The sequence below is a fragment of the Cupressus sempervirens genome, chromosome 4 (assembly GCF_028749045.1).
Source record: "Cupressus sempervirens isolate cs-2001-9-10 chromosome 4, ASM2874904v1, whole genome shotgun sequence".
In the NCBI taxonomy this organism is placed as follows: Eukaryota; Viridiplantae; Streptophyta; class Pinopsida; order Cupressales; family Cupressaceae; genus Cupressus; species Cupressus sempervirens.
Genome location: NC_143121.1, coordinates 837,342,014 through 837,369,535, shown reverse-complemented (window position 1 = coordinate 837,369,535; position 27,522 = coordinate 837,342,014). Strand labels below are relative to the sequence as shown.

The following is a 27,522-nucleotide window of genomic DNA, read 5'->3' as shown; positions in this document are numbered from 1 at the left end:
ATCTAATGCATGGACAAAATGATTCTACTACAATCTATTGTGATAAGAAGTCCACCATTTCATTGTCAAAGAATCATGTTTTTCACAAGAGGACAAAGCATATTTATACTAGATATCATTTTATTCAAGAATTGGTCAATAATGGAGAAGTCAACTTGGAGTATTGTCAATCCAAAGATCAATTGGCAGATATATTTACAAAAGCATTAGCACAAGAACAACTTGAATATTTAAGAGATCAAACTAATATTGTAAACTTTGATGTAAGTAATGGTAGAAATTAGAGGGAGTGTTGGCATGTGGTAATTTCTACCACTATGGCATAGTATTTCAACTACCATATCTAATATGGAACCTTCCCACCACCCTTCCACGTACGTTGTTCCCCTTCCACTTTTTACATGTGATTTTTGACTCATAAATTCTAGATCCTTCCTACTGTGAATGTGCATGGTTCTGGATCTTTCTCATACCTCTATAAATATAGGTAGTTGTAATGGATGTAAACATCAAGCAAAGAAGCAATAATACAAAGCTTCATTATTTTGTTTTAGCTTTCTCTGTCTCTGCCCACCTTCATCTTTTGCATGGAGAGACTCCCACCCCCTAACAAACTTACGCTAATTTAATCACATAAGGATTGCGATACTTCCTTTGCCTTTAGGATGTGAGGATCATAAGGTTTTGACATCCTTCCAAATGCACTTCAAGGATATATCTAGGCCGAAACCAACAACTTTCACATCTTAGCCATGCAAATATGAATAACAATCTTCATTCTAAGAAATCTTTTAATGATATATTTCCTATCGATCCTCTAACCTTCAAACTAACACATTTTACATTCCACGTTCTTAATGAAATTATTGAGTCTCCATGGGAAAATTCATAAGCACTTACTCATTTTTTCTTATCCTGATAAATCAACATTATTGTTGCCAATTAATTTTGGATGGAGTCATTGGAATGCAAGAATCCGTTACAAATTGTTGCAGACCACTATCTTTTATTTCTTTTTATGCATTGGTGTTGCAGTGATTATGAGAGAGTTATGGGGCTATAGCCAAATTTTCACCTCAAATTCCATTACATATCAAATGGCATCAAATCGTTGAGGAGGACTATTTTAGTGTTCAATATAGCCGACTATGAACGGGGAGGTCAAGGCATATAAAATAAACTTTTGGGGAAGAGGAAGGGAAAAGACTTTCATAAAGTCGACAAGAAAGGAGACATTAGGATCAGTTTACACTAAATTTTTCCATCTCTCTCTATGATTCAATGAAATCTGCTTCTTTTGAAATCAATGCAAGCTGTGTTTCTTCCATTAAGGAAATTGAATGCACTTCTTTTCTTCTAAATTGCTTGTAAGTTATTCTTTGAGGATCTTCACTAAACATCATATTGTACGTGTGAGTAATTAAATGTAACTATTTATGGTGGAAACCACATGTAGGATATTGGATGGACTTATTATGAAAAAGTAAATCATTAATATGGTCGGAACAAACCACAGATCAGTCATCCAGCATAAGACAATGAATTGACCTACACTATCCATTTCAACTACTGTAATACATATAATAGCTAACTCCGTGCTACAATGAAAGTAATATTTATTGTGTATTTTTCTATACATCTATTAGACTGAGCCTGTATATCAGAGCTCATTTTTGGATTTCTCAACTTGGTATGAGCCAAAGGTGAAGATGGATTGTTTCAAAGGAAAAAGATTCATTTTTATTTGTAGTTTGGAGAACTGCCTATGATAATAATGGTGTATGTAGCTTTTTTTGCAGAAGCTTATGGATTTGAAGAGTGTTGAACTGATTTTAAATAGTGTGGAGATACAAATGCTCAGAACTTGTTTAAGTTATCAAAGAAGTGTTGAAGTGATTAACACTTGTTTTTATGCAGCAATACATCATACTGTGTGTTTGATTAGTATTGTGTTCTCCATTGACCCCAATAGAATGAACTAGTATGGAGGACTTGTCAAGGAATCTAAGCAATATGGGCTTAGAAATGTGCATTTGAGTTGGGTGAAAAGAATAAAAATGAGACAAGCTGTGAAAAGAATGAAGTCAAAGTTGAAGTGTGTTTGAGTTAGCATTGTGTGAAGCTGTCATTCATAGATTAGAAGCAAGTGGTGCATCTGTGCAAGTGGGAGTGCCAGAAAATGCATACACATGGCATGAAGACATTGATCATGGAAAGTGTTTATTATGTCTTTGTGTTTAAAGTATGTGTGTGTTTGGTTTATTATCATGTTATAGATTAGCTATGGAAGTCAGTTGTAATTGCATCAAGTGAAAATAGCTTGGATTGGTGGTTTTTTGGTTGTCATGGTACAATGAGGTCTATCTCATATGTGTATGTTGGTTTGGGTTGAAAGTGTTTGATTTGGTGAATTGTGAGGGCTACAATGTTGTGAAGATGTGGTCATGTAATAGAAGATTGTTGAATTGACATCCCCTAAACATAGTGATGAAGATTGAATTAGTGATTGTTGAATTTATAGCCATTGAGATGATTAGTTAAAGCCTTCATTTTCTTTTGATCATGTGAAAAGGGAAGATATAGTTAGTGGTTTATTTCATGTGAACTTGGTCATTAACTGTTAGTTTGAATAATTACTTGATGATGGTATGGGTAAGTGCACCAAGATGGTGTACAAAAAAAGTGGACACTCCCCTCAAAACAATAAAATTTTCATTTACCTGATCGGGTTATTTAAAAGTGAAATGTCAGCCAGGCTTGGTATCTAAGCCTCACCATTATACTTTTAAAAACTTGAACCCAATTGAGTTTTGTAAAGTATATATTATGACTGTTGTCTATGTTTGAGGACATTTTTATACCCTCAAACGGTAGCAACAACGTGAATTGTGTAGGAGAATAGAAAAACCCGATTAGGTTTACCATAAAAAATGATTTTTGATTGCATCTTCATCCATGGCACCTCACAAACAAGGTAAGTCTTCATTCTAGTTGTCATTTATGTATTTTTTAAATTAAATTTTGTAATTTGGTTTTGTAATTTATAAATTTTGTAATTGTTTTTAATTTTTTTATAATATAGATGCATCAAGGAATCCAAGAAAATGATAGAGAGAAGAAAGACCACCTCCTACACAATCAAACCCTACACCTATCACGACACTACCATAAAACACTCCACCCATTGTGACACAACCACAAAACCTTTCACGTAATGCTCCTGTTCAATAACCACATACTCCTATAAACCCTCTATGCATACAATTACATCATTTAACTACTACACAAGAAGACCTCATAAATTGCCTCTCACAAAATAGTGCTAACATTATCCAAATGGTCAATAGGTTGCGGTTATCTACACTTTCTCACCACTCAACCCTAGCAAATACACTTGAACAAATGACCCAAAATGCAAATGAGGTGTTTAGGAAGTTTATGAAATGGGGTACATGAAGGTATAGGTGTCATGCATTTTATGTCGATGGGTTATCATATCAACAAGTGAAAGATAAATAAATAAATAAAGGTACTGGGAAAATGCACTAAGTTATGGTGCCAAAAAGATGACACACAACTCAAATTTCTAAATTCCCAAAAGTGCATGCATGCTATAGCAGGTGCACTCTTTTCAAAAACTCTATAAATGGGTTGCAAACCCATGGCCCATTCCATTTTCCCTTATTTCTTTGTGCTGGTTTGTTCTTTCCCCTCAATAGCATGCACATGATTTGTGGAATTTGAAGAATTTTCTCATTTTCCTCCTCAAAATAGCTCTTCATTGTCAAAGATCAAGATCGAGATCGTTAAGTATGTTTTCTACTCTTCTTTTTGCATTGTTTTGTATGTTTTTTAAATTTTGCTTCAAATTTGTTTATTTATTTAAAATTCAATTGGTTTCTTATTAGGAAATGTGAATAATTAACCACCAAATCCCCAGCCTGATCAACAAAATCAAAATGAAAACCCTCCACAAGATCAAAATGAAAACCCTCCACAAGAAGACTAAAAAATTTAGCAACCTCCACTGAATGAAAGACCTCCTCCTGGCATCCAAGACAATATAATGAATGAAATAGAAAGAGGGAAAAATAAACTAGAAGCAATCATTGGTAGGTTGAAAGCTTGCAAAAAAACTAATCGTATTAGAGCACAATTGGCATCCTCCCTTGAGTCCATTATGAGCCATGTAGCTTTTGTTAGTGGTCAGTTGGATATTTGGCATGTTAAGAGAGAAGAACAAAAAAAATAAAATGCAAAAAAATTATCTTATAAAGATGTAAGGAAAAAGGACATAGAAAAAGGTAGTATATGTGCATTGTTTAAAAAGCTCGGAGGACAAGACACTGTAAACATACAACTAAAAGATTCCCCATCCATTGGTGCATACACGATGATATTAGAAATAACTTTTGGGATAGATGGTGGATGGTCTTTGATGCCCCTCCCTGTAATAATCACAAGGTTCCAACATATTTCTTAAAGAAATTGTATTGTGAATTTGTCCTTGAGGAGATCCTTAATTATTTTGATATGTTAGATTCTCAGGGTAGAGGTGGAGGGTTGTCATTTGATAATGTAGTTAGGGTGCCTATTGTCAAGCCACATGGTGAGCATGTGATTATTCCTTTAGTTGTGAAGGAACATGTAGAGACCAATACTTTAGGAACTATCAATGCTTTGACATAGACCCTTGTTCATTGTACCCTTCCATTAGTTGAGGAGGAGCCTTCTTTGTATTGTGGTCACATGTGCACATCATGTGGATCCTTATGCACATTTGAAAGTCATGTTGGAGACACTATGGATGATGGGCTAGTCACTGATGAGTTCCTGAGTGACACATTTGGCATTGACACACAGATAAATTATAATTATGATAAACTAATTTGATCACATTTCGTATGTACAGTGAATGACTAATTAATTAACATGTCTTGACATTGTTCAAAATTTAGAGTAAGAGTGTTGATGGCCCTAGTATAGATTCCTTGGCCCTATTTTATGGCCCGTTGATGAGTTGAGAGGTATGCATCGATTTAATCATTTAAATTAATACATATATTTATTAAGTAATCATATGAAAGATTGACAAAACATTTATCAATGTGCATTAGTTCCCTACTAGACCATCAACATTCACAAGGCACTTTGAGCTTAGGTATGATACAAGCTTCGCAAAGGTACATTTATCTCATGTTAATTTAATTCATTTGATTAAATTTGTTTCATGTTTCATGTTACATGTAAATTGTATTATATGATTTACAATTGTTGACATTCGAGACTCCTCATCTTTGCCAATCCATCGATCGTGGAGTTGCTGCTGCAATGGCTAGTTCAGAGCCATTGACCAAGGTATGAAAGAGTTTTCTTAGTTTTAGTTGTTATTTATAATAGTTAGTATTGAAATTTCAAATGGTATTTATAAGTATGATGGAGAGATTATATCAATTGAATTGTTGTAGGGCCTTGTAACTCCCAATCATCCATGAGCCTTTGAGGTGGATGTACAGAGTGACTATTTGATGACAATAAAAAAATAATTAATTTTGTGTGTACATATATTTGATTTTAATGTATAATAATTATTGATTCATATATACTTTGTTTGTATCAGCTCCATTTAGAGAGAAGCCTAAACAAGAGGATGAGTGAGTGTGCGAGGAAGACCCCGTCATCCCCATCATCTCCCTCCACGCAATGATCGAAGACCTCAAGGGATTTATTTCCTTCCCCTCATGGAAAGGAGAAGATATAGGGATAGAAACACATGTATAGGCATTAGTGGACATATATCTTGAATTTTATGTTGGTGGACATATTCAATATACATTTGATGTATATATGACATTTTATATTTGATGCATGACATTATTAGACTTATGATATTATTGGTTATCATAATATATTATATGTTTGTTCATGTATGACATTATTGATTATCATAATATATTATATGTTTGTTCATGTATGACATTATTGGTTATCATAATATGTTATATGTTGGTTCATGTATGACATTATTGGTTATCATAATATATATCTTGTTTTTCTTGTTTACATTTTAAGTATTTCATGTATTTCATTTTAATGTAATTTGCATCCAAAATGATGCAGAGTGCTCACACCAAAAGCTAGTGGATTCCCAACAAGAACACTTTTAAGGAAAACTACCGTTCCCACCTTCCCAAGTGTCTTCTAAGACTCTTTCCAACTTGGTTACAACACTGAAACAACTTCTACCCAACTTCACAAAACTACTTGATCACTTTCCCTATTCAAGACTTGGGAAACAATAATGGAAAAATGAGCAAATTTGAGAAATAGATCCTAATCAACTTCTTGCTTCAAACTAACACCTTAGAAACTTCAAGGAACACCTAATGATGAGGTTTCCACAATTGGTTTACTCTCATAACATGTATTTTGCAAAATTTCTCTCAATAGGCCTATTTGCCCTTGTAGTCCTTTTTCTGGTTTTTAGACAACTTTGTTTTTCTCCATTGAACTTGGCAAGCAAAATAGGTATTTTGATATCCTTTTTGAAGTTACACAAAAACCCAAAGCTTCAACTCACCAACCTACTCCAACACTCCTGAATCTATGCAAACCTCATAGGCCTAATTGGCCAAATCAAGCTTGGAACACTTGAAATGTGCAAGAATGAGTTCTTAGGATTGGTTTACTTACAAAGGGTCATATTACACCTTTCCCAACATGGAATGACTATTTGCCAAGTTTCATAACCCAACTGGTGTAGGAGTACCTTGACCATATCCTTGGAATTTAGAGTCATAATTATGATGTTTTTGTGTCATGATAGGTTATGGAGTTAGTTATTTCAATTTAGGTATTTAGGTGTTCAATTAAGGTCATGTTGACCAAGTTCATGTTTTAATCAATATGGGTCTAAGCGAGTCAAAGTCCCTCAAAATATGGAAAATGCCATGTAAGGCCATAGATTAAGTGTTAAAAGTTCATAATAAGCATTTGGACCTATTTAGGGTACCAAGAAAGCATGTGAAAGTATACAATGCAAAATGTGCAAAAAATATTAAATTGTCAAAAAAAGTTGCTATTAGCAATTTTTTGCAAAAATGACAAATTGTGGAAGATGGAATGTCATCCATCTTGGACGAGATCTTGGAGGAGGTGAAAGGTCATGTTATGGTATAAACAATTTAATGTCTTGTAAAAGATAAGGAGGAAGAGGTGTGAAGAAGAAAAGTGCATAGTATGGTGTGAATTTGTATAATAAATCATTCATTTTTGGTGAGATTCTGCTAATGTATTGTCATTTGATTACAATCCTTATTCTTTTCTAATATCTCATGGTTATGGTGACTCTTAAACTTCCTTATACATGATAATAAGGTTAGGATAAATACTAAGTGTTGCATGTATGCCAAATACCACTAGTTATGGGTATAGTTATCTGTATTCACAGATTAAGCAATAAACTGCATGCTTCTTCAGGTTAAATGATGACAGTACCTGCATGCTATCTTTATATAAAGTGTAGGAAGATTTAAAGGTTATCTTGGTTTTTTTATATCACCATCTTATAATTTTACACCATACATTTGTTTCTTATTATGGATATGGCTGAGAATCAATAAATACCTGCTGATTGCATGGAAAATACATATGACCAACAATTGAAAACGTGATAGTGGCTTGGTTATAGTTTTCATGTGTGTTGGAAGATGAATTCATGGGATGCCAAGGAAACTCTTGGAAGAGGGGAATAGATGAGATAATGGAGTTTGGGATATAGTTACCGTTATCAAAAATGAAACCCTCATGGAGACAAGGGTTTGAAGAATTTACCTTCTACTCAATGACTAAGAGCTCGAAAGTTAGTAGTTGGAAAAGTTTTGATAAGATAATGGAGCATTGAAGTTTTTTTGTTCAAGTTCTTTGAGAGTTTTGAGAATTTATAGTTGAGTGTGTTCTTTAGGCCTATTAGCCTAGATTAGGGCCTACGAGTTATATGTCTTAATGAACAAGTTAGAACTTGAGATTTTGGAATTTGATAAAGTGTAGTAATAGGTATCTAAATCTCCCTTTAGCATTAATAGGTAATTGGAATATTTTTATTTCTTACCTAAATTCCAAGATAGGGCTACAAGGAAGCAACCTCATTAGGTCAGTTTACTTGTAATGGTGTTTGGAGCCTACTAAGGTGTATATAACCTTATGAATGTTTGAAAATCACTTTATTGGTAGTGAGTTAAGCCTTTGGAAGTAATTTGGACTATGGTGTTGTGAAAGATCCTAGAGGGTGTAAGGTAGTGGAGGTGTCGTGTGTTGTGTGAGATAGTTGGTTGAGTTTGTGAAGGTTTAGGTAGAGATGTTTGGAATAGGTGAGTGTGGCATGAAGAATGGGCCCACCACCTAGTCTCTAGCTGTGGAAGAGTTGTGAGGGACTAAAAGAAATATGTTTGGAAGGATTGGAAGGATTCGAAGAAGTCTAGTTATAGAGTTTGGTAAGAAGAACAAGATTAACACCTCCTACTTGCATCATCAACTCCAAGCCCTATCTAAAAAATCAACATTTTAAGAACTAAAAACACCAAATTTTCACACTAGGGCATGCTTATTAACCCCCTAGATCATCTAAGAAAATTATGAAACTTATGAATCTTAATCTACCTACCCTAACCTTGTGAATCCCATAAGGCCATTGAAAGCCAACCATAGAAATGTGGGTTAGGGCCACATCTTGCTTGAAACCCTCAATTTAAGGGTTTTGAAACCTACTTAGAAAGAAAATGCTCTAACTTGGTTGAAACTTAATCAATCAACCTGAAACAAAATGCACTGTAATCTAGAAAAATTCTTGTTCAAAACATCCAACTAGATTTGGCCTCCCAATCTATAGAAGACCGTACAATATGCAAATTTTCAGAAAATATCTATATTTGCATTAAAATTTTGCTGAATGTACACCTTATACCTCCTCTAACTTCATAGAGGGTATTTTCATCATTTGAAATCCATTCCAACCAATTACTAGTTAGTTTGATTGGTTACAAGGTTAATTTCAATGTTTTCCAAAAAAATGCTAAAATTGCCAAAAAGTTATCAACAACTTTTATTACAAAATGCAATTTTTGCACTAACTCTTCCTAGAACTTAACCAAGTGGTTTTTGGTAACACATAGGACCTATATAAGGTGTAATGAATCTCAAAAAACTTCTTGAGTCAACTTATTAACAAAAACAACAAAAAAGAAAAAATCCTTCTAAGACTAAGGTAACTTGGGTTTATAGTTGACCTCAAGCTCCTTGACCTTAAAAACAAGGATTTCCTTATTACCATAAAAAAAAATGTTCAAAATGAGGTTTATGATCACCCCTTTACCTTCTATAATGAGTCTCCATCATTGGATGAGATGACATATCCAGTTGCCACCTAGGTTCCCTGCACCACAAGTTTCAGCATCACCCAAGATAGGGTCAGAAAATCAAAACAAAATCCAATATCCAAAGAGAGAGAGATATTATTGTAGGTAACAACAACATGATACTATAGCACCTAGAATTGCATGCATACCTCACATGAGCTCTGAGATTTGCCCCGTCAAAGATCACTGCTCTATGACATTTAGTGACTCTTAAGGTCAATTAAGTTTGGTGTGCCCGAGAATGTTTGAGCAATCAACGAGATGAGAGGAGCTTGGGAATAGGGTTTAACTGGCCACCCAAAGCTAACAAAAAAGAAATTTTGATCCCATGATGAATGGTTAGAGAGATTCACCGATTGGCTCAAAAATCTAAAAAGTCTAAAAAGTCTAAAAATTTATCTTGAGATGAAATTCAGTTTAGGTATAGCTACTGGGTAGCAAATTCTTCAAAATCCACTGCAAGTTTTTCTTGGGTTCTTGTGATAGAATTTGCAAAAAATTTGTAGCTCTACAAGAAAATTTGAAAAGGACCAAATTTCGTACAAAATTGAACCACACTTTGAGGGTTGCAGGTGAGAATTTGGTAACTTAGTATATATAGCATCTAGCGATAGGCATTGTACTATTGAACATTTATGATTAATAATTTATGATATTTTTGTTGTGTGGCTGGGTTTTTCCCTTCATTCATTCATAGAAAGGCTTAGTTTACAATAATAATAAAAAAGTTCTTTTGTTCAATATTTTGAGCATCTAGTTGATAGAAAATCTCTAAATGTTGGAGTATTTGAAAGTTATTGCTTGGAAAAAGATCTCATTCCTAAATATTGAATGAACATATTTTTGAATTTGGTTTGTAGTTTCTTTGGTCATTCATTAATTGAAGTAGAGCTTTGAATTTAGTTCATTCATTGTAATTTTATATCTTATCTTTTTGAGTGTTGTGCCTCCTTTTGAGATGACTACTGATATTCCCTAACAACCAAGAAATAAGGGTTCGTTTGGCTGCGAGAATACAAATATGGGAATAGGAATTGTTATTCTAGAATAGAAAATAGGGATACATATTCCTATTCTCTGTTTGGTTCAACCAGAATTTGATGGGAAATTCATAGACCCAAAAATTTATGTTTTTAAAAATAAATAAATTTGGAATAGGAATGCGTATTCCAATTCCACCTATTTAGGCGAAATTGCAAATGCTCATTTTTGGGTCAAAATTGGAATACATATTCCTATTATATTCTTATTCCCAATTTTGATTTGCTACATCTAAAGGAAGAATTCAAAGTTTAAAGAATTTACATATGCCTATTCCACTCATATTCCCACTGCCAAACGAGCCCTTAACTCACACCTCTCTGGGCTTGATTTTGAATCTATATTTACCCTCTAAATATGTCCCTTTGAACCACTTTGAAATTGAATGTAGATATCCGAACTAACTTGAACCTAAGAGGGGTTTATTAAACCATTTTGAACCTAGATTTGAAATGTACCTTATAATTGCTAAACCATGCCTTAGAAATATTTGGCCTCCTACACTAGTTGAGCTTATTGAAACATTACACTTCCTAAACCTAGCCTATTGAGCCTCAAAACTTTGAATCATTTGGACTCAAAATACTAGACTTCCTTGAACCAATTGAATCATTTTGGTCTTGGTTCAATGAGGTTAAAAGCCCAAATCAAACCAAGATACAAAGCTCTAGTGAGGGTTGAGATAAAGAAAATCTAAATTTTAAAATTTTCAAATTAAGGACCATGTGGGGACTAATAGACCTTAGTGAAAAATTTCCCAGGAGTACAAAATTCCTTTATGCTCACTCCTACCTCTAGAAAGGGGATAAAAAGGTTTAAACTTGTTGACGAGTTTGGACCAGAATAATCTCTCCCCCCCTTCCCATTCTACTCTAAAACCCCAACCTTGTCATGCTATCTCTCCACCATATTAAAATCTCTTGCCATGATCCATGTAATATCCTTCATCTGGCACATCTTGTTCTATAGGGAAATCCCACTGGTAGGGTAATTAGCAGTATACAAAGAGCATATACTGGCTTCCTTGTTTTGAATTTTAAGGAAAATCTAGATCATTCTATTACATGGTGAGGTGTTTCAATCCACAACAAAGTTCTTTCATTTAGGGCCAACCATAATTGTAACACGACCCCTTCCCTTATGGTGTTTGGTATGTCCATATGCATTTGAATGCTACATCTAATTGAAATATAGTAGCTTTAATATATTGCATAAGTAGGAAATCTATGTTAGAGTGGTTTCTAATAAGTCTTTTGATGACATGTATTGTCTATCTGGTGTCTCCAATCCTCTTACATTCCATAAATTATATTTTTCCATCATGATTTAGATGATTTGGATTTTCTTCCATTTGGATTTTTAAAGTTCTAAAAGCAATCTCGGAGTTTCTTTTTTTGGATCTTATTAAGTTTTAGAGAGGAGATAGAGTAAGGGGGTATGCCTCTCTTCCTAGTGCTTACTTGACTACTATCCTCTTGAGTTCCTTCATCATTAGGTATAATCTTCATGTTTTTGATCAAACTCCTCTTGGGTTTCCTACTCTTCTTTTTAGCATTAAAGATAAAGGTCTCCTCTTCCTCATCTTTGTTACAAAGGTCTAAAGGATTGCTATCCTCTAGAAATTCAACATTATGAGTCTCAATTTCCACATTCTCTAGGTGTGGAGTTCTAACCATGGAATCTATCCTCTTGGGGGAGGAGCAACTTGAGGAGAAATGGGCAACAAGGTGTAGGGGAGGGGGGTGGGAGAAGCTAGAAGAGGATGGGATGAAAACTAACTCAAAGTTATTTAATTTATCATCAAAATCATAGGATCTCTTGATGGCATCAAGCCCCTCACCACAATGACTATGGTTGGGAGGAGGGAAGGAATAAAAAGGACTCATGATTGGAACATTAGTGGGATATATACATGGCATCTCTAGGATGGCTTCCACCTCCTCAAGGGGAAGGAGAAAAGGCAGTGGCGTTCAATTGCAAAATTTGTATCCTGAGAGTCTTTTGATTTTCTCTAATAGAATTTGCTAACCATTCATGGTATGATACTTAGGATTGGGGTGGTGAAATCCAAGGGATTTTAGATTAGGAGCAGGGATCTTAATGGAAAGACAAATGTTTGTAACATAGGACTGTGCTAAATCCTTCCAGGCCTTGAAGACAGACTAGAGGACATCCAATTATGTAGATAATTTCACTAAAATGGGGAGGCTTCCTTCATTCAATGATGGAGCATTAGGTCTAGGGTGAACATTTTCCTTCCCTAGAATACATATGGTTTGGGCTAGAGTTAGGAAGACCAAACTTCTTTGCAAGTGGGTAAATTTTCCTAATATAATCTTCCCTTTTGCATAGGAAATACAAATTTATTCTACCAAGGAAGGAGATAAGACATATATAGTTTTCACCTTGAATAAAAATGAAATATATTTAGGGATATTCTTTCCAAAATCGATGGTGATGAGGACCATCACGTCTGTGTGGACGAGTAGGGTAGATGATTTTTTGACCTCGATGATCTTGCTAAGGGGTTTTTTCACTTAAGGAATCAAGTTCCAAATAAAATGTGGGAGATTACTAATAGTGACCCATCATGAGGTGGATAGGGGCATAATTTAAGCATTGAGGGTATTGGGGTACCATGGGATGGCTTTATAGGTTGAATTTTTAATCCTCTAGAATGATTTATCGACAACAAATTTTGGGCATTTGGGTCTTCAAAGAATACAAAGACACATGTTTTTTTGAATCATTCTAAAGAATGAGTTTAACAATAACCTAATTTATTACTCCAATTTTTATAAATCCAATCATTGAGGAAAGATATAGCAAGGAGGTTCTTAATGTCTTGGGAGGCGAGAAAAATGGCAAATTTTTGAGTCTACTAATTTTATTCTTTATAGATTTAACCATTTGGATTTTAGGAATAAAAACATAGGAAGAAGATGTAAAAATATTAACTTCATCTCCTCCTCTAATGCCACTACTTCCTTTCCCTTGTCTTGCTAACTTGAGCCTAGCTCCATCTAGAACAACTAGTTGATTTTTGAGGGCTTGGGCAAATGATTTGGTTTGCGCCCCAACCTATGAATTGGAAATATTTTTTGAGAGTTCAATATTTCTTGAGAAATACCTCTTGGCAAAGAGTTACTCATGAATTAATGATGGTGGTTTTCCACTCATAATTGTTGTAGGATTCCATATAGGCTTGAGGATTGCATTTTTGTCCTTAGGAAGGTCTCCTCAAGTATCAAAAACCTTTGATTAATTCAATCAAGTTACAGAGTGCCAATCTCAATCTGCATTTCTTTATTATGGGTTTAATTTAATGGTATCTACTTCTAATTCGTTAATATTGCATTTTATTTCTATTTAATACATAGAGGGTGTGAAAGTTTTTTATAAGTTGAGCCTTACAAGGTTGAGTTCATATGTTTTATTCTATTTTCTCTCCAAGATCATACAATCCAAGCTTCATATTTTCTATTTTAGGAAAATATCAAAATACACAAAAATAAACAAATATGAAAGAAATTTTCCCATATTTTTCAATTTTATGGTCTACAATCACAAACACGTCTTCTAAGTGGTGGAATTGAATGCACTTATGATGACATGTAATGAGAATTTTAAAGTTTAGTGAGAATAAATTGTGTAGTACTAAATAATTTGAGGACTAACAATTGTGTTGTTTTCGTTCAATTTATTGAACATAATTGATGATGTGGATAATGGTAAGTTCCATGGTTATGACATTCTCCAAGATGAGGGAGCTATGAATGAGGCTCACCAATCAGGGAGAGTTGTGCAACTTCCATTTAAAGAGGAAGAAACCTCAACCTCATATGATATTTGTAGATTCAATTTTACAATTCCAATCCTAGAATTAGAACCAAGAAAAGTGATTTCAACCTTCAAAAATGGTGAGATGATCTATGGTGAAATTTCTCTAGAAACAAAACTACTTGTAATATCACTAGAATTGATTAAGGATTTACTCATTTGGACAAACATTAAACCTTACCTGGTTTAGTGGACTGAATAAACTCTACATGAGCAAATGCATTCTATAAAACTTCCAATAGCTAAAATGCAAGATGCTGGAGAAAATGAAAAGAAAAGTATGAGTGAGATTCCCAAACTAATATAATATTTATAGCCTTCATTTCGAGAGAACAAAAGCATGTCTAAAATTGATAAGTCTAATATTACAAATCTAGTTTCTGAAGGCAAAGAATTAGTGACACCCACAACCATCCATTATATTATAATTCATATTAAGTATTCAAAATTCAAAGTGATAACATATTAACTTAAAAAAATTGCAAACCGTGTGTCATCTTTTATTAATTCTGGAAGAGATGCTTGAATTAGATCAAGTCTTTTTTGGTAACCCAATCTTCCAATGAAACCAATCTACACAATTTAATCATTTTGTTAAAAAAAACCTAATAATACTTACTGAAAATAATTACATGGATTGAAATCATACCTCTAGAAGAGTACAACATCTCCCAATAGAAGTTCTTTATGAATCACAAACATACTCCACCTAGTTATAAGAAAATGCTTTCGAGGTTGACCTGCATGTTAATATCAAACCTCATGTAAAATATCAAAATGCCACATGTCACTACCAATCAAGTCCCTTTGAAAATTCTAGAAAAATTCTTAAATTATATTATGTATACAAGACCCTTCCTTTTCCTTTTCCCTTTCTTCCTTCTTCACAAAAAATATCAAATTGCAAAGACATAGATCACAAGAGCATGGTAAGAAACAAAATATACATTTATTTTTTATTCCTAAATGAATGAATAAATTGAAAAAATAGGTGGCCCGACATAATTGATAGCTTAGATTGACACAATTTTTAGATGATCATATGAAATGAAATGGGCATGTGAGTAGAAAGAAACTAAAAATATACTATGTATGCAATGGATGATTTTGGAGTACTCCATATAGAAACTTAGCATTTAGTATGCAAATATCATCATTCCAAATCAAATGGGTGTGTGGGATTATACACACAACCAAAAAGATCCTTCCTTTTCCTTTTCCTTTTCCCTTTCTTCCTTCTCCACTAAAAAAGATTACTGCACAAACACAAATCACACGGGCACACCAAGAGATCATTGCAGAGATGTAGACCACAAGGGTATGACAAGAGACAAAAAAAATTCACTCCTAAATCCTAAATGAGTGAATGAATGAATTGAAAAACTTGGTGGGGGCATAAGTTATAAGACAATCAATCAAAATTTAATGACTTCCAATTTCCCTTCCATTCCCCTGACTCAATGAAAGTTTCCATTATTGAACGAATGAACAAAATTTCATGTACATGCCTACGATTTGCTAGACATTTCCTTGGGAGGTTGATTTATTTGCCGATGTTGATCTTGTTGGTTTTTGCACAAGGTTGAGCCAATTTCATACAACATTCAAATGAGCTTATGTCTTTTACTTTTTTTACCTTATATTGTCGATCTCATTGAAATATAGACGACATCATTGTAATACTAATGACATCAGAGAGACTTTAAAAAAAAGCCAAAATTAGATTATATTGTGTCTACAATTGCAAGTTGCCACCAAAAAACCTAAATGTAGATGTGTCAAATAGAATTATATGTATATCATTTGCATTACTTAAATATACATATGAGTTACACAACTATTTTTATAGCAATTCAAAAATTCAATTTTTATAGTCAATACGAATAAATAATTATTTGAAATATTAAATAAGATATAAAAGAAAAGAAAAGAAAAATAGAAATAAAAAGTTATAATCAAGTTGAGTTCTATTGTTAGACATGATTACATATTAATGTACATTAACTTGAGGGTAGTTGTAAATCCAAATATAGTTAAAATAGATAGCTCAAAGCCTCTATGAAAACAAATACTAAACCATATTGAATTTGGCAACCTTCAATAATTAGTTGAAATGATGAGGAATTTGAAATTTAGGCCCATCATGAAGATTCTTGGGCTAACAATAATGCATGAGTCAAACAAAAAAAATATTGTAAAGAATCTAATGAGTGCATATGACAAAGTGGGTTCTAAGTCGTGCAACAAAGATAGTAATATCACAAGAAACATACTTATATCAACAATAGTAAGCACTCAAATGAATAAATCTTGACTCATTAGAAGCACAAGAAAAATAATGCAAATAGGTAGAGGTACTCTAATGAGAGCCATCAGAAGGTGAGAAAGAGTGTAAGATCCAACAAATTTATGAGTTATGGACATTTAGCAGTAGACTACCACAAAAGGATAAAGAAATCGGTGAAGCATTGAAATCATTAATTGAAGATTTTTGAAAGAATAACACATGCATTTTTCCTAATCAAAGAGATGTGCTAAGAAGAAGGATTGGTAGTAAAAATAGTGATCTGCATGTGAAACATTGTTTGGATTCAACTTAGACACAATTCTTTGCAAAATTTAATGGTATGTATCCTCAAATTAAAATCACTCAAGGATATTTGGAAATAGGAAAACCTTTTTATGTGAAGATAAATCACACACACACAACTTGTTGTTGTAGGCTTCATATTGAATTTTATAACCATTTTGATGTTTTAAGGCATAGATGTGTGTTTTTGCATTCTAACTTTGTTATGCTAGAGTGTAACATTAATGAACCACTTAAATCTTCAAGGGGAATTTATTTCTACTATTCTATGTGAAAGAGGGGATGGTCAATCATTTTACAAGTTGTTGTGCTTGAATGGTGCATGCCTCAATTTTGGTGGCTTGCAACGTTTATCAACATGTCAACATATGGATAGTACACATGCAATTGGCAATGAAATAGTAGATTTTGGAAAATATAAGATTGTGACATACACTCTAAAATATGGGAATGAGGGTAAAAGATGTGATTTAGTGATTGAAAATATTCTAGTGTATGAGTTCATGATCTTTTTCTAGTGTGAGAGTGTTACGAAGGCCCCATCATCTATAGTGTCTCCCTCTTCTCGGCCATTGAAAACAGCTAGGGATTTGTTTTCTTCCCCTAGCAGGAAAGAGTAGTTATCTAGGGATGTACATTTTAAGACTATATGATGTTATCAGACATACATTTTGTATATATATTTTTTATGTATGTCATTTTTTATATATATTTCATGTATAACATTATTAGACATATGGTTATATTGTTTTCGATTATAAATGTATGACATTATATGAGATTGTTGGATATTGACATTATTAGACCTTATGGCAACAACTTTGAGTTTTTGTTATCACATTGGATTTGATGCTTGTGTTATGGGATTAGTTGATTAGATTCTAACATTTGATAATTGTGCATTTTAAGATGCAATGCTTTGGAAAATCAAGAAATTTCATAATGCATATTGTGTTGGACCTGATCTTCTAATGAAGCCAATCGACACAATTTAATCATTTTGTTAAAAAAAAACCTAATAATAGTTACTAAAAATGATTAAATGGATTGAGATCACATGTCAAGAAGAGTACAACATCTCCTAATGAAAGTTCTTTATGAATCACAAAAATACTCCACCTAGTTATAAGTAAATGCCTTAAGGGTTGACATGCATATTAATATCAAACCTCATGTAAAATATCAAAATGCCATGTGTCACTACCAACCAAGTCCCTTTGAAAATTCTACGAAAATGCTTAAATTATATTATTTATACAAGACCCTTCCTTTTCCTTTTCCCTTTCTTCCTTCTCCACTAAAAAATATCAAATTGCAAAGACATAGATCAGAAGAGCATAGTAAGAAACTATATATATAAATATATCAAATCCTATATGAATGAATGAATTAAAAAACTAGGAGGGGGCATAATTGATTGCTTAGATTGACACAATTTTTAGATGATCATATGAAATGAAATGGGCATGTGAGACTAGAAAGATATTATTTACATACGAAGGTATGAAATGGATGATTTTGGAGTAATCCATATAGATGTTTAACACTCAATATGTAGATATCATCTATAATGGGCATCCTAGAAATGCCCAAAACCTAAACCAACTATTGATAGGAATTTAGTCAAATAATTTGCATCCAACTCTTTATTTCTCTGTTAAATGTTTAAACCTCTTTATGGCTCCAGAAGTAAAATCTTTTTTTATAAAAAATGTCTTTGCATAGATTTGAAATCAGATAACATGAACAAGAAGGAATCTATAATAATATGCAAACTGAAGATTGAACTACTACTAAAATAATCTTATTTTTTAAACTAATAAAATCAAACACATAGCATACTTTTCAACTCACTAATTACTCCAACACTATAACAGAATGTTCTAGTAATGACTTCCCATCTTGTTGCTACAGTAACATGAATAGTGTCATGCTACAGTGATGTGAATAGTGTCACGCTACAGTAACATGAATAGTGTTGCACTACAGTAACATGAATAGTGCCACACTACAATGTTGCTATAGCATAATCTATCTTCAATCAGTCCAATATCCTCATAAAATCATCCCTTCAGAATGACATAAGCATTGGACATAAGCATCAAACAAGAAGCGCGGATGATATGAACAAACACCCAATCTGCTTGTAGCTGGAAATGTGGCTAATCTACCTATTAATGAAGCTGATAGCAATGAATTCCAAAGGCCAAACCCCAAGAGAATGACATCTAGAATGTCACAAGAGAGGATAGACATCCTCTAATGCCAAGAATACTAATGTGTGAGTTACAGATCCATTCTGATTCAACTCCCATGAGCAATGTGGGATAAAAGATGTGCAATAGAAAACATATTAAAATAATCACTTATGTCTCCCTTAGGTGCCCCTTTTGATTTTCACACATTCACATAAAATTTAATATTAAAGTAACACTTAAATATTTTACAACTAAATTAAATGTTACTTTAATAATACTTCAGGCATAAAAATATATTGGCTATCATACTCTGAACAACACAAGTCATAGCTTGTCGAAAGCTCTCGCCGAGGAGTATCAAATCCAATCACCAAAACTAGCCTCCCCTGTGTCCTGCTAACTTACTAAAATAGTAAGTATGCCTGAGACTGAGTAAATCAACTCCATTTTGGCCCAAACTAGAGATGACTAGGCCAAAACACTCTAAGATACCTTTAAACCCTTCATTAGCCCTCGGGACCATGTAGAAATAGGCCAACGCACACACACTTGGTCAATTGCTAAAGTGTGAACATTACATCAAGTGTGTGAAATTATACACACAATCAACAAGACCCTTCCTTTTCCTTTTCCCTTTCTTCCTTCTCCACTAGAAAAAGATCATTGCAAAACCATAGATTAGAAGGGCACAACAAGAGATCACTGTAGAGACGTAGACCACAAGGGCATGATAAGAGACAAAAAAAATTATTCACTCCTGAATCCTAAATGAATGGATGAATTGAACAACTAGGTGGGGGCATAAGGTATAAGAAAAATAATCAAAATTTAATGACTTTCAATTTCCCTTCCATTCCCCCAACTCAACGAAAGCTTTCATTATTGAAAGAATGAAAAAAAATTCATGTACATGCCCATGATTTGCCATGCATTGCCTTGGGATGTTGATTTGTTCGTAGATGTTGATCTAGTTGGTTTTTGTGCAAGGTTGAGTTGATTTAATGCAACATTCAAATGATCTTATGTCTTTTATTTTTATTTTCATTATATTGTTGATGTCGTCGAAATATAGATGACATTGTCAAAATACTAATGACATTGGGGAGAATATAAAAAAGCCAAAATCAGATTATATTGTGTCGATTGTTGCAACTTGTCATCGGAAAATCCAAATGTAGTTATATGAAATAGAATTATGTATATATCATTTGCATTATTTAAATATACATATGAGTTACACAACTACTTGTAAAGCAATGCAAAAAACTGATTTTTATAGTCAACACAAAGTCGACACCAATAAATAATTATTTGAAACATTAACTTAGATATAAAAGAAAAGAAAAATTAAAAAATAAAGTTATAAGCAAGTTAAGTTCTATTGTTAAACATGATTACATATTAATGTACATTTACTTGAGGCTAGTTGTGAATCCAAACATAGTTGAACTAGATGGCTCAAAGCCTTTATGAAATCAAATACTAAACCATATTGAATCTGGCAACCTTCAATCTATTAAAATTCAAGTCATATTCAAGCTCAATCCTATACCAAACTAACTTAAACTCTAAACTGTAATAAAAAACTATTATAATTTTATAGAAGAGAGATTTTATATTTATTTAGTAGTTTAAATTTTATTAAATTTTTTTCAACTTGTGTAATGATATCCTATATAGGTAAGAAAAGTTTTCTAGCCTTTACCCACACATACTTATTATTTAAAAATATATATTTTTAAATAATGTGAGAATGAAAAGAAACAATCATCTTAACTAAAACATAAACACAAAGACAACCTTGAAATTCACTCAACTTACAAGCTAACTATCAAAGTGCATATGCATATTCTAAACACTTTAATGATTGAAACAAAAGTAACTTACAAATTTAATGATATTCAAAAATTTTATACAATGTAGCGCCTATTATTAGCCGATAGGCTTTCCTTGTGGAGTTCACTCCAACCAGAATTTGTCTCACACCTCAGTGGAATTTTTTTTGAGGCTGTATATTTGATTTTGAGAGCATATCTTTTTGCAATCATAAAAGGCATATTTGATTTTGTGATCCTTGTTTGCCAAAAAGCTCTTCTTTTCCTCTGCTTCTCACCATTGATACTATCATTATTCATTACGATGGCTACATGTATTCTCACGCAATCAATCCATGCTTATCCAGTGGTTCTATCCTGGCCACTACATTCAGCCACCATTGACTATGATATGGGCTAATGGGTATAAGTGCCTATTAGAAAGGCTCACTTTTGGCATTTAAGCAATCCTCTTTCAACAGGCTGCATAGATTGGACTTTGTATGACAACATTATCAGAAATTAGGTCATGCCTAATTACAAGACTTGGTCTATCGATTGGTATTCCAAAGCCTGTAGAGCATTCACAATAGAAGGAGGAGTGTTGTTTGCAGGAGATGAGTATGGACACCCAATAACATGGATGGCATTCCATGGAGATTTTGATGGTCAAACCATGAAATGGGTTGTGAAAGGTAAGATCTACTTGGCCTATTTTTCCAATAATTACATATTTGCATATGGTAAGGTTGCAAATCATTGATTTTTCCAATTGGTTCAACTTTCATTGGTGAAAATACCAGGAGCTAAAAAATGCAGATGCAAGAACTGTATCTAAATCCAATCCAATAGGCTCATCAACATCAAATTTGAAACATGAACAGACACCAAAAATATGAATAGGCACTAAAGGAGGAATAACATGGTCATTTTCATGTTGGCAAAGAAGAGAAAAATTAGTAGAGACTGTAGCCCTTGTTTGATTGGCTAGAGAAACACTACTAAATCGCCTTTGAAAAGCAAGGAAGTTTGTGGTGAACCTAAAGTAACGAGTTTCAATGGGAAGCTTAATATTGTCAAAGGAAGAGACAAATACAGGCTTCTCCAAGATATAATACAGAGAAAAGTACCCTCCACAAACCCATCCTCAAGCCAAATGTTGTAGCTTAATGGAGACATGCAAAGGGTATCTATGGAAATAATGTCAAGAAAGATACACTTAGTGCAGAGGCTAACCACATAACCCAGGGTTTGAGTAAGATCATACATGTTAGACTCAAAAATAGAGACAAGACACCTTTGATACAAGACGTGATGAGAAATAGAATAAAGGACTTCTTTGCCTTTCCCCAAACTGATTTCAACAAGAAGCTTATGTGATTCTTCTTCAATAAAAGTCCAGCTCTCTTTTCCACCATATACCTAAGCACATAAACCCCCCAATGAGAACTCATTCCTCAAAACATAATCACAATTGAAAATGGAATTAAAAATTTCCAAACCTTCAATTCAAGCTATAATATATTGGTTGGATTTTTATCTAACGAATGTCTATAACAAGAGCCATTACTTGAAGAAGATGCTGGATGGTATCGAAAATGAGGTCTATGCTCAACCCAAGAGGAAGAGTGGCCTTCACTACAACTTCCATGCATTTCTTGTGCTCTCTGATTCCATTGTGTAAAACACCAAATGAAATATGACTCTTTCATGAAATTACATATTTCTAGACCATTCTTTTCCCTCATTCTAGAAAATTCAACACCCGTTACAAATTTAATATCACCGAAATTCATGAATACCTGCTTGTGTCACCTGGTAGTGATTGAAATTGTTCGTATTGTACAAGCTATGTAACATTACTAGGCATTATAGTTGATATAGGAAAACCAGATGCCAGTCTCAAAATACTTATCCCATTATTATCCACATGCGAGGAAAGATGACTTGTACGCTATTTATGTTTAACTATCATTTGAATTCCTAGTAACAAATTTTGGGCAATGGTAGTTAAAAATAGGGAAATGGTATTCTACTTTAGTAGTGCCGACTTCATGCTTATAAATAGGGCAGTGGTAGTTAAAAAACTTACTTAAGATCACCATTTGTAACATGTTTGATGATGAGATCCAAATTGTCCAGCATTGGAAATGAAAAATGCAGATTAAAAGGATGATACTCAATTTGCTTTCTCTAAGCAACAATGCAATATTCAAAATTTTGTACTCTATCCCTCACTATATTTGTAATTAGAAGCAAAGTGTCAATTTACATGCAAAGGATAGCTTTAAATGATGCCATATTATGATTTATGTGGCAACTGTTATCTAGATGCCCATCCTAGCATGTTGCATGTCCATGGCTCAGCCTCGTACATCTTTGGAAGGCAATGTAAATTTGAAAGTTATAATATTATTGTCACTATATTTTCAAAGCCAAGGTCAACACCTTTCAATATAATATAAAAGGCTTGATAAACTTTGTTTCTCTATCTTAGTATGCAAAAACTGTCAAGCATGGTTTGAGATTTCATTGTCCATTTCGTGGATTAGTTTTTGTTTTTTGTTTTTTTAATATTGTTTAAGAAATTACAATCTCATATTAATTTTTTAAATGATAGTTTGTTCGTTTAATACTTTTTATTATGTTTTAAAAAATTTTATTGTCTCATATCTATACATAGCCAAGGCGTTGATGGGTGGAATTGAATATTTCATTACAACTTTAGATTTGAAAGTTATATATTATATTATCTTATAATTTTATAATAAAGTAGTCGAGTTATGTAAAATTAGTATTATTTTGTTTTTAATAGTATATTGTAATACTATTAATTTTCATTTGTTAAGTAATTAATAAAAAATATAGTCAATTTCACCACTTTACATTTACAAATACTGTAACTGATCTTGCAATATAAAAGTTTAAACTTTTCACTTTGAAATATTAGATAGCCAAATATAAAATCAAATATTATTTTAAAATTCATTTTTATATTAGTGAAAATATTATATTACATGTATATTTAATTAAATAAGTGTGTGAATTTTACTTTTTCTAATATGATTTTGTCATTTTGTTTTTCATAAAAACTGAAGATTGAAGTGCTAAGTATCAAAGAAACAGATAAAAGACATGGAAAAAATCAACCACAAACTAATAAATATTTTATAAATAAGAGATACAAAGAGAGATTTGGTTTTTTTTATTAAGAATAATTTAGGATTTGAAGAAGCCTTGAAACCTTTAACAAATAGATTTTAGAGGGACAAGCATACAGTGATATATTAGTCTAATTAAGCAGATAGGTTTTTTTATTGTGGCACACAATACCTTGAAAATTGTCTAACATATGAAAACTATCAGATGTTCACCAGAAATATATTAGTTTTGGTCGTAATTTTACTGTATAATGTGGCTTATCATTTTTAGTTACTTGATGTTGGTTTGGGTTCGGATACTTTAGTTTTAGAAAGCATCCAATAGTTAGTGGGCAAGTAGTTTTAAATAAGCATTTGTGTGCAACATGCATGGACACATGATGGTCCGGTGTGGAGATAGTTGGGAGAATGACCCCAATACATGGAGCACAATAAACAAAAAGAAGAGAGATGGCCACAGGTTTTTAGGAGAGGAAGCAGCTCGATAACAAAAGGGAATCCAATGGTAACGAGGAGAGAAGAGGTGGCTATGAGAACGAGCATGTAATGACAAGGGTAACAAATCAGAGACTCATGTGCTGTCATGGCCTTCGATGCACCACTATTGGTAAAAAAATTGGTTGATCCCAACCTACCATTAGTCCTCATCTCCAAGATGCCAGGCTTGAGTCAGGAAACAACCAATAATGGTGGCTCCTCTGGCACAATGCATTTGGGGGATCTTATGGAAATAGATCCTGCAAAAGCCCTAAATATGAGAATAAAGTAGGATGACACTGCCACCTTGCTTTACTCCTCTGGCACCACTGGCCTCAATAATGGCATCATCTCCACCCACAGAAACCTCATTTCCATGGTCTCTATTTTGATTAACAGGTTTAAATTGTCTACCACTTCTGACAATTTCTTTTTGTGCATTGTCCCCATGTTTCACATCTATGGCGTTGCAACTTTTGCATGTGGGTTGCCGGCCACTGGATCCACTATTGTTGTTCTATCTAAGTTTGAGTTGGGAGAAATGCTTGGGGCCATTGACAAGTACAAAGTGACCTATTTTCCTCTTGTGCTCCTAGAATTGTCGGTTCTCACTAAAATAGAGATTGCTAAGAAGTATGATTTGAACTCTCTGCATTCTTTGATGTGTGTTGCGGCGCCCCTCAGCAAGGAGTTAACTGAAGAGTTCATTTCTAGATTTCCCTCCATCACATTAATGCAGGTAAGTTAACCCTCCTTTTTAGGGTTTTTTTCTTAACCTAAGCTTTGGTAGAAGAAGAGATTCTCTTAGAATTTGATGAGAGTGTTTGAAACCATCCATGTTTTGTTTTTTTTTTGGTTTTCAGAAGCCTTAAAACTTTGAGCACAACTTTTGATTTCTGATTGGTGGGAACATTTTTTCCTAGGGTTATGGGCTAAAGGAAACAACAGTAATTGGAGCATCAACATACAACCAAGAGGATAGTAGACACTATGGAACAATGGGCAAAGATTGCGAATCCTGATTCTGGCATTGCTCTTCCTCCAAATCAAAGGGGGGGAGTTGTGGCTTCGGGGCCCAATAATCATGAAAGGTGTGGAAATTTTTCTTCCTTCCCTATGGATTTATTTTTCATCCTCATAGTGGATAAGGTGTGATATGCTGAGTGTTCTTTTATAGAGTTGTGTACTACCTTGAAACAATAATCAAGATGCTAGGTGTCATGGTCCTTTTATGTCTTTCCTGATCTCTTTTTAAGTAGGCACTAGGATAATAATGCATTAGGGTGAGTGTAAATTAGCTTACCTCCAAACATGACTACTTTCCTTTGCAAAAATAATATTTACTTTTATTATCAAGCACTTACCTTCATGGATTCACTTGTAGCCTCTCTCAAGTAGAGATGTGAGTGTTCAAGCACGTGCTTAGGAAAAAACAACCTCTTGTTAAAGATGTTCATTCATGAGTTCAATCAGCAAAGGGAACCTAAATTGATTAATCAAGGCTCCCCAAAATTGCAGTGAACATGTGGGCAAGTTTGTGATGTAATAAAAATGAAATGCATTTTTCAGATGTCTAACAATCATAGGACAAGAGTGTGATCCAGTTTTTAGTTCTCCTCATTGCAATAAAATGGCCCATGTCCCCACCCAATATGTAGCAAAAACAAGGGATTCTATAAAATAATGCAATAGAAAAATCTTACCCAAAAATTTAGAACTTAAAGAGCAATAATTATAGGCTACAAGTTAAGTTACTATAATGGTAAGTAATGTGCCAGTTTAAAGGAGGTCTTAAATGGCTGGTTAACCCGTGTCATTCAATTGCAGGCTACTTCAGCAATCCAGAAGCTACTACTTCAGCTTTGGACGAAAATGGGTGGCTACATACAGGCGACCTCTCCTACATTGACAATGAAGGCTATCTCTTTGTACTGGACAAACTCAAAGAACTCATTAAATACAAAGGTTATCAGGTAGTTAAAAGGCTACATTTGCTTCAACAAGATTGACTTGTTAGCATCTGACTTGCTATGTACTCTTTTGGACACACTGAAAAATGGAAATCCATTTTAATACAGTCATAATGATTATTTGATATTGGTGTGCATTGTGATTTTATAGGTTGCTCTAACAGAATTAGAAGCACTACTTTTTTCTCATCCTGAGATTGCTGATGCCATAGTGATACCGTAAGTAGGAATTGGTTTTGCATTCTCTTGAAAATTAAAATCAGACTTAAAAGCTGATAGCTGATTCAAAGCCTATTCAGAGAGTTCAAAATAAAATTGAGCACTACATTGGCAATCATGAGTTCCAATGTTGTAGGACAGAAAATTGAAATTGTTATATTTTGGTGCAAGTTTCCAGACAAGGAAGTAGGGAAAGTTCCAATGGCATACATCGTAAGAAAATAGGGAAGCACACTCTCTGAATCTACTGTTGTTGAATTTGTTGCCAAACCGGTATTTTGCTTTAAAAAAATAAAAATTCAAGTTATGTTTTGATTTCTCATTGTTGGATTGGAATTTAAGGATTTCCTTCAATCTCTTCTAAGTACTATGAAATAATTAGTGGTACTGGTATGTCTAATATCAGGTGGCTCCTTACAAGAAGGTTCGAAGGGTGGCTTTTGTGAGTGGGATTCCAAAAAATGCAGTGGGAAAGATATTAAGAAAGGACTTAACTAAATTTTCTACATCAAGACTTCGAATGCCATAAAAAAAAAAAAGTTTCAGTAACTAGATTCTCTTCTAATTGCAAAAAACATGCAAATAATAGCATTTTAGATAGAGGAAATCAGGGCCAAGGAAAGGGACATCTGACTGTAGTTAAATACAGAAGGTTTTGTATCTGCTTATATATGTTGGGACAACTTAACTATCATTAACTAAAGTTTGATCCCTAAGTAAAGAGGGTTAATTAGTCAAAATTCATGATGAAGACCATGATTATAATTTATCCATATATGCCTTCTTAAAACATCCCTTC

General features: G+C 33.4%; 1 pseudogene; it reads left to right on the top strand.

Moving 5' to 3' along the window:
• Window positions 1-24,628: 24,628 nt before the first annotated feature.
• On the top strand, window positions 24,629-27,252 carry LOC149563997 (beta-phenylalanine coenzyme A ligase-like; annotated as a pseudogene).
• The last annotated feature ends 270 nt before the right edge of the window (window positions 27,253-27,522 follow it).